Below are 9629 nucleotides of genomic sequence, written 5' to 3' on the forward strand. Positions count from 1 at the left end.
ACAGGAGTCCATGACTTCCACTCTCACTCAACTTAATTAATTTGATTCAGTCTCTCGATCCCTCCTAACCTACAAAACTCTGTCTCTAAAGCTTGTTTGCAGCTCCAATTAGACAGACTTATGCTTTGTGAGGAAATGAAGTGGCGTGATAAGTCCCGAGCTTGCATTGTTACTTGAAGTGTGGTGACCAATCGAAAAAAAAAAATCATCTTTCGACTCTTGATCGGAAGCGGAAAAATGGTATCCATTGCATAAAAACTGAGGATGGTGACTGGTTATAAAATCAATCAGACATTGGTAACCATATTGTGAGTTTCTTCAGGGATCTTTTTACATCAACAACTCCTATAATTCCACAAACTTTTGATGAAATTAAACCACTTGTCACACATGAAGACAATGAGATATTGACAAAATCAATCTCAATGGAGGAAATACATGCTGCAGTCTCCAATATGGGTCCTTATAAGTCGCCTGGCCCTTATGGGTTCACCCCTCTTTTCTTCCAGAAGTGTTGGCATTTTGTTAGAAATGATCTCCATCGTATGATGTCACAATTTTTCAGACAGGTTACTTTCTGTGTCAGTTGAACCACACTCATATCACCTTTGTTCCTAAGATCCCAAATCCAACATCTACTAAAGACTATCGCCCGATCAGTCTCTGCAACACCTCATACAGAATCATCTCCAAGATTCTGGTGAACCATCTGAAACCATTCCTTGACAAACTCATTTCTCCTCACCAAAATGCATTTGTGAAAAGGCGCCAAATCTCAGATAATTCTATCATGGTGCATGAGATTTTACATTATTTTAAGAAGAAAAAAGGCATATCTGGGTATTGTGCTGCCAAATTAGATATGAACAAAGCTTTTGATCAAATTGAATGGAATTTTGTTACTACATCGCTGCGGAGTTTAGGATTCTGCCAAACTTGGTGTGATTGGATTCATTTCGGCATATCTTCGGCTTCCTTCATTCTCAGTTAAGGTAAATGGTAGTCCTCATGGTTTCTTTAAGCCTTAGTGAGGACTCTGACAAGGAGTGAAAGTCGGTAGAAGGTGCCCTCCAGTATCACACCTATTGTTTGCTGATGACTCTTTTGTGTTTTTTAGAGCTAACATCTCAGAAGTTGGCCACATAAAGGAGTTGCTAGATCTCTATTGTTCTTTTTCGGGGCAGTCCACAAACAACCGAAAATCTTCTCTCATTTTTAGCCATAACTTGCCTAGAAAAGATAAATTTAATGTCTCATTAGCAATGCTCTTAGAATTCCCGTTTCTACTACAGAGAGTAAGTATCTCGGCCTTCCTATCAACTCTCTAAAACCCTCCAAGTTATCCTTCACCCACATCATTGACAGAGTGTCATCCAAAATCCAGGGCTGCCATACCAATTGTCTTTTGCAAGCTAGCCGGGTCACGCTTATCAAGAGTGTGTGTGTCTTCTGCCATACCCACTTATTCCATGTCAACATTCCTTCTCTCAAATGGAGTATGCAACCACTTAGATAAACTCAATAGGAAGTTCTTATGGCAGTCGGACCCTGGAAAAAATTGTAGTCGATCTTCACTTGATCAATTGGAACACAATTTGCTCTAAGAAGAGGATTGGAGGTTTGGGAATTGGAAGTATGAGACTTCATAATGTAGCTCTTATGTCCAAGCTGTTGGAAACTTGAATGAAATTGCGTCCCTATGGGTTTTTCATGGTTTGCAAACCTCTTTTAAGAATGGTATTAAGAAAATCATCACAACATCTGATTGCTTACCCCTTATAAATGCTCTTTGTGGGAAGTTTGACGACCTATCTTGGCATAATAACATTCTGGTTCACGACATTTTAAACTTGGCAGAGTCCTTCACTTCAGTTATTTTCGTTTATATTCCCGGCTTTTGTAATACAACATCTCATCATCTCGCTTCCATGGGTTATTGGGTTTTTTGATTGGGCATCGAGTTAGGAAAACAAATGTAAAACCCTTATCAAAGGCTCTAGTAGCAAATGATTGTACCATTATATTTTCTAGTTGTTAATAAAATTATCTCAATTTGCCAAAAAAAAAAAAAAAAATGAAAAATGAAATGCTTTTATTTCTTTCTTCTTCGTCTTTAACTCCCAAGTCCCAACTTGCCCATTCTTTAACTCCCGACCTGCCAAGAATGCCCTTCATGATTTGACAGTTAAAAGAGTGTGATAGAGATTAAAAAAAGACCGTCGGATCTCAGTAGTCTAAGGGAGCTGATTTGCAGTGTGTTCAAGTGGACTCTTCATCTATATTGAACAACACAGGGTTAGTGTTAGCCACATATCCTGACAGTTTCAACCTCCTTGCAATCTCATCCAGCATAACCTCAATTTCACCATACCTAGGGTGTGATTTGTCCCCCACAAAGAACTCATGAACCTCACCACCGACCTCCATAACACTACACGCAGGTATCTTCTCCACCCCTTTATTCTTCATTAGTTTCCTCACATTAGTCACCCCGTCCCAATCCCTGGAATCCGCATATATGTTGGAAAGAAGCACGTAAGCACCATCATTCTTTGCCTCGAGCTCAACCAGATTCCGTGATGCAAGCTCACCCAGTTTCATATTTCCATAGATTTTACAAGCACTAAGCAAAGCCCCCCAAGCACCCGCGTGTGGCTTCATAGGCATGTTTTTGATAAATTCAAAGGCATCGTCTAGTCGACCAGCTCGGCCATATAAGTCGACCATGCATCCATAATGCTCAAGCTTAGGTTCAAGTCCATACACCTGCTTTATGGAATCAAAATGCTTACAGCCTTCCTCAACTAATCCAACCACACTACAACCTCGCAGAACCGATACAAATGTAACTTCATTGGGCTGAACACCATATTCTTTCATACGGGAAAACAGCTCAAGGCACTCCCTACCAGCTCCATTCATAGCTAGTCCACCCATTACAGCACTCCACGTATACACATTCCACTCTCTCATCCCCAAAAACACCTCCATAGCCTTCCCCATATCACCACACTTGGCATACATATCAATCAACGCACTCCCAAGCGTAACACTCATACAAAGATTATTCCTCTCAATATAACCATGTGTCCATCTCCCTTGATCCAATGCACCTAAATGTGAACAAGCGGATAAAACCGAAACCATAGTCGTTTCATTAACTTTCACACCTTCCATTTGCATACATTGAAACAAACTCAAAGCTTCCCTCGACCTCCCACATTGCGCATACCCCGATATCATCGCACTCCATGTAACGCAATCTCTCTCCGGCATTCTATCAAATAAACTTCTCGCAAAATCCAACTCCCCCGACTTCGCGCAAGCGCTCAGCATTGTAGTCTGAGCCACTAAATCCGGTCCATTCACCTCCAAAAACACTCTCCTAGCCAAACCCAAAAAACCCAACTCAGCATACATATGAATCAATGCACACTGAACATAATGAAGAGACTCAAAACCAAACTTAATACAAGCACCATGAACACCACAACCAATGCTACACGACAAAATATGTGTACAAGTACGTATCAAGAAAGTGAACGTGTAGTTATCAACAAACAAGTTATCTGTTCGGAGTATACGATGAAAATGATAAAAGCTTTGATAAGGAGTAGTGCTTTTGGAATGAGCTCTTATCATGGAATTTAAAGTGAAAACAGTTGGGTACTCAAAATGGTAAAGGACTTTATTGGAATAATCAAGATGGTTAGGGTGTTTAAGTGCTACAGTTGAAATAAATTGGTTTATAAGTTGAGCGTAGTGGTCGTTATAGTGACCGTTTATAATTAGCTGGTTGTGTATTTGTTTTATTTGTTTGAGTGTTTTGCATGTTTGTAAGAGGGTAATTGTTGGGTGCATCGCGATGTATTTTATTGAGGAAATCATTGTTTTGCGAAGAGGAAGTGCGGAGTCATCTTTTTTTCAAGGTGGCTTTGTTTTGTTCCCGCCCTTATAACAAAGAGTTTTATCAAGGGGGAATAAATGGAATATCGCGAAATCTGCCGGTTTTTTTAATCACGTACCAAAAATGATTGCTCAACACATGACTTTTACAAGTATCAGACCAATTGTCGTTGTACAAGTCTACAACCATGAACAACGAGCAACAAAAATTGTTATTGAGAATGCATCTTAATGGACAGCTAGCAATAATGAAACATCAAGTACTCTTTAATTTCTACAGAGCTACACGCCTACACCCAAAAAAAAACATGAAATTGTGTATAATTAAGTAATTTGACATCAAAGCAGAAATTCTAGAGATTGCATCAAGATTCTTCTCCATAGAATTTATTCATGTATACCGAGAATGTAATAGAGCTGCCGATCTCTTGAGTCTGTTGAAGGTTACAACTACTTTATACCCCTTTTAGTACTTGGAGGAGGATAAAAAAGGTCATGTATATCTGCATTCTAATGAAACAGTGGGGACTGCTAAACCCAAGCCCTATTCGAAAAAACAAACTTGACAAATTAAAGGCAATAAAGAATTGGAAATAATAAACCGTCTGTAACTACAAAGCTTTATACCAAAAAATCTAAATTGTTTGCTTTGTGTCTTACTAATATGGAATAGACAACCCAGGGTGAAACACAAACCCTGATAAGGCCACAAGTACAATACAGTTAACAACCACTTGGCTTGAGCTGATAGACTCAGATTTTGCTCAATCCAAATTAAAGTTTATTTACATCAAACTCCATCTCGTTTTGGAGGCACAGGAGCCACAATTAATAATCTCCCATCTTTTCAGCAGAGCCTCCAAATCCTCATGAAAATGCCGCTCGTAGCTCGCAACCTCGCAGTATACAGATATGAGACGCTGGAAAAAATAGTGCTCTCTGCTTCCCACTGAACCTGACTGTTCCCAGGCACATGGGAAGGAGCATTTCCTCGAACTCAATCACCTTCAGAGCCTCTGCTTCCCCATTGAACCAGGCTGTTCCCAGGCACAGGGGAAGGAACATTTGCGCAAATTCAATCACCTTCAGAGCCGATTCAGCAATTAAGTTGGTGGGCAGATCAAAGAGGGTGCTCCAGAAGTCGTGCACCTCGACGCAATGCATCATACGCTAGTTCTTCCAAATCCATGAACCGCACAGCTTTTTGAAATGTAATGACTAGTCAACATTCGACAATACCACTAAGTTATAACGCCTCCAATAAAAATGTAAAAGTATAATCATGCAAAGCAGCTACTAGTAATACCCAGGTTTTTTTTTTTTTTTTTTTTTTTTTTTCAGTCAAGATTTATTACTTGTTGCAACAATCTGACGGTGAAAAACTAAGTAAAGCATTCTATATGTCCAAACACTTACCGAGGTTCAGCGCAACCCAGAAAATGGAGCGGTAATTTGGAGGAGCATTCTCAACAAAAGGGCTGAAGCTTAAGGTAGATTGCCTCCATCTAAACCATTGGAAAAACGAAGAACTACAACAGAACGAGAATAAAAATAGAGCACGCGACTTGAAGAAGACTCTGAACATGGATACTGAAAAAAAAGGAATGGAATGGGTAAAAAAAATAATCAAACCTAAAGAAATTCATCAAAAAACACTATCGTCAAAAGAAAGCTAAAATAACTGAAACTTTCATAAAAAAACACTCAGTTATCTTCATCTATTATATCAACAGACCTTTATATGCTAGCATTAGGGAACCCAAGTTGTGTCTTCATGTACTACAAACCCTTACGTAAATCAAGAACTGCCCTCCACCATCATATGCACTTGATGGCCCTGCATATATACTAATTAATCTATATGTAAATGCCACTTATGTAAATGGTATGTATGTCAGAATTGCAAATCATCACTAAAGGATATTAGAATAGAACAACGAGTCACTTTTCACAGAATGCATAAGACCACTAGTGGAGGCAAGCTGATGCATATAGATATTGGTAATATAGGTCAATCATCTTAGCCATTCAGAGAGTGTATAGGATGCTTCTGCGCAAAGAACTATTTCTTTCTTGTTTTTGGGTACCCAAAGTTCATGGCCATACATAACAAATTCCACTGACATAATTATAAAATAAGTAAGAAATAAAAAATCCAATCGAGATGCATTTCACTGACCGCGAGGACTATTTTGAATGGTATGTTTCAGTGTATATGTCGACAGGACCGATCATAAAACAAAATAAACTACTAATGAAAGCAAGGTTCCTCCATCAGATGCTATTCACTCTGTGATACCTATAAATCATGGTGAATAACTTGACTTTGGCCTGCATCTGCGTATGCTAATGAACACGGCTAAGATCTAACAAACCATTTTGAATAATCTAAAAGCAACTCAAGTATATAGTGAACAGTTCCTAATAGACTTGGTTATTGTTAGATGAAAGTGAGCAGTTTACACTTGAACAATACCAAGAGGCTTATAGTGACTAGTGAGCAACAGGCAATGCAAGCCAGAAAAAACTCCAATGCGCACCAAAAATCTTAAACTGTTTGCAGCAAAAACTTGTAGCAAACCCACCTTCGTCTCAAGAAATTTACATAACTGCTTTGGGTGTTTGGATCCTATTTATTATTTATTGTCAATAAACATTTATTAGTGAAAAAACATTTTTTGAAAAAATAAATATGATGCTTGGTCTCTATTTTTGTATAAAGTAGTTTTTTACCTAAAAAATATTTATTAGTCCAAAAAACATGTTTTATGATAAATAGCAAAAACTTGTTTTTCATTTTAAAAACAGTTTTTTCTTCTCACTTTCTCATACAGCTCCAAAGGCATATGTTAAAAAACTAGTTTTTTCTATTGAAATTTAGCTCAGCTTATCAAGCCCATGTACTGAAACACGGGCTTCTCCAAGATTTGGAACCAGATTGCTCCTCAATAGGCTTGTCAAGTAAATGGTCCAATATCAAGGGTTTACATGGGCAGTCGTTGAAGCTTGGTCTCGTTGGTATTTCAATCATAGCACCCCCAAAATTTTCACAACTATAGTGAGAATATAATCAACAAAAAAACTAGTATTAAAAAAAAACTAATAAAAAACATTCCAATAAACCAATGTTTTTTTTACTTCTCTTTTTGCCCTTACAAAATTATCATTTATCATTTATTTTGAGTCCAAAACAATTAAAGAGGGACAAATGTGTATTTGAATGTTTGATGGGTTAATTATTAGACTAAAACAAATAGCCAAATGCCCAAATCCCAACCGGTTAGTTTGTATAATTCTAATCACCCATAAAAAAACCCATAAGCTCTCCCTCCTTTCTTTCACTCTCAATTCTTAAACAAGTGTCAGACCTTAATCCAAACAAAAAACAAAAAACAAATTCATAAAGGACTTCTGGCGCAGCTTGTTGCACACTTGTCCTAATTATTTGTAAAACTCGTTATCATTATCAATAAGATTTCCACTAAAAAAAAACAAAACAATATAATTTTTTACTTTCAATGTTAATCTTTTATAGTTTTCTCCACATGATAATAAGGTTATATAAACTTATAACAACAAAACAAGGTAATTTTTTACTTTCAATGTTAATCTTTTATAGTTTTCTCCACATGATAGTAGGGTTATATAAACTTATAACAATATAGAAAGTTAACAATTTGTTGAATTGTTGTAGATTTGCATGTGGACTAGATTATGTAGATATATATAGACAGAGTAGTATCAATTAATGGCTTAAGTGCTTAAGTAGTTAACTTCATCAATCATATTAAATTCTTAGTAGTCAACGCACTCTAATTTTGTGAATTGAAATAAATGCATAATGATATTTATTGTTTAAACCTTTTGACAAAAAAATAATAATAAAAAAATTGCATACTGTTTTTTTTTTCGATGGTGGGGTGGAGTGTGCACATAATCTCGCACCCCCTGGCTTAGAATCCTAGCTCCGTCCTTGCGTGTTGAGGACGTGGACATCATTGCTTTCCAGATGTGTTTTGGTACAATCATGTGCCCTATGCTCTAATATATGAGAGAGAGTATCTGCTTTTGCGACAAAGCGATGGGTAGTTGCAACTCCGTAAAATTGAATCCGGTAAATCTTTTCTTACATAGAGTCATATATGTGTTGATATGCATGACATATCAATTTTTTTTATATATTGCATCTCTTTGATTCCTTTGATTCTTGCTCGAGCCGGATGATGAAAAATTATCATGTCCGGTTCCTTCGGGGGATGGATCTATAAAATTCACCTATCCCAATAACAAAGAAACCTCGACTTGAGCGATCCTCAGTATTAAGAGCTAAATTGGCAAAAGGGATGGGTCATAATTATTCTGGCGAACCCATGGCCCAACGATCTTTTTTATATATTTTTCAAGTAGTAATTTTAGGTATTATTGCATGTAACGTAGGTTTAGCGGTTCTAGAGCCGTCAATGATTGGTGAACCGGCAGATCCATTTGCTACTCCTTTGGAAATATTACCCGAATGGTACTTCTTCCCCATATTTCAAAATGCCCGTCAGATTACCCAATAAGTTATTGGGGGTTCTTTTAATGGTTTTGATTACCCAGCAGGATTATTAACGGTACCCTTTTTGGAGAATGTTAATAAATTCCAAAACCCGTTCCGTCGTCCAGTAGCTACAACCGTCTTTTTGATTGGTACCGCAGTAGCCCTTTGGTTGGGTATTGGAGCAACATTACCTATTGATAAATCTCTAACTTTAGGTCTTTTTCAAATTGATTCCGCCCTGAAATAAAATACCACAACTTATGTTATCTAGGGAATAGATGTATATAGGGAGGGAAGTGAATCTTCCCTAGATACATCTATTCCCTTTAATTATGGATCTATTCTGAATATACGATATACGGATCATGCTGAAGATTAAAAACTAAATTTTTTCTTTATAAAAAAAGATGAAACCATTCCAATGGATTTAAAAGTTATTCTAGTTATTCTTAGGTAAATCAATTACAAAATGTTTTTGTAGAATGCCCAATATCTGTCTTACATCTTCTATGCGAAAATGTTCAATTTTCATAAGATCTTCTTGACTCTTATTCAAAAGGTCTACTAATGTATGTATATTGGACCTTTTGAGGCAATTATAGGTCCTCGAAGGCAATTCTGATTGGTCAATAAAAATACATTTAAATTCCATTTCTTTTTGTTTTTTTCTTAGTTTATCCAATTCATCATGAAAAGTAAAAAGGGGTAAAATAACCCCGTTTTGATAAATTTGTGTCTTGCTCTTCTGCATGTAGAAAAGGAATAAATAAATCAATCAAATTACGGGAGGCTTCGTAAAGTGCGTCTTTAGGAGTTAAACTTCCATTCGTCCATATTTCGAGAAAAAGTATCTCTTGTTTTTCATTCCCATTCCCATAAGAATGAATACTATGATTTGCATTTTGAACAGGCATGAATACAGCATCTATAGGATAACTTCCTTTTTGAGCGTTATTTGGTGTTTTCATACAATATCCGTGATTCCTTTCGATTTGTAATCCAATACACAAATCAATTGGTTCTGTAAGGCTAGCTATATCTTTGTGTAGTATCAACGATTTCCACGAGGAAGGTGGTGGGATGATGTCTTGAGCAGTTACATATCCGGGACCCTTGGCGCGAAATAAATGCATCGCGAGTTCCATACTGATTACTTCTCAATACAATTTCTTTCAAATTCATT

The 9629-nt window shown here is 36.9% G+C and overlaps 1 pseudogene across 1 annotated transcript; it reads right to left on the reverse strand.

Annotated features, from left to right (window-relative positions):
• Nucleotides 1-702: 702 nt before the first annotated feature.
• On the reverse strand, nucleotides 703-3933 carry LOC147522778 (putative pentatricopeptide repeat-containing protein At5g40405 pseudogene; annotated as a pseudogene). Its single transcript, XR_015214530.1, has one exon. The product of XR_015214530.1 is annotated as a putative pentatricopeptide repeat-containing protein At5g40405 pseudogene (transcript).
• Nucleotides 3934-9629: the final 5696 nt, after the last annotated feature.

Source organism: Coptis chinensis, chromosome 1 (genome assembly GCF_015680905.1).
Source record: "Coptis chinensis isolate HL-2020 chromosome 1, ASM1568090v1, whole genome shotgun sequence".
Classification (NCBI taxonomy): domain Eukaryota; kingdom Viridiplantae; phylum Streptophyta; class Magnoliopsida; order Ranunculales; family Ranunculaceae; genus Coptis; species Coptis chinensis.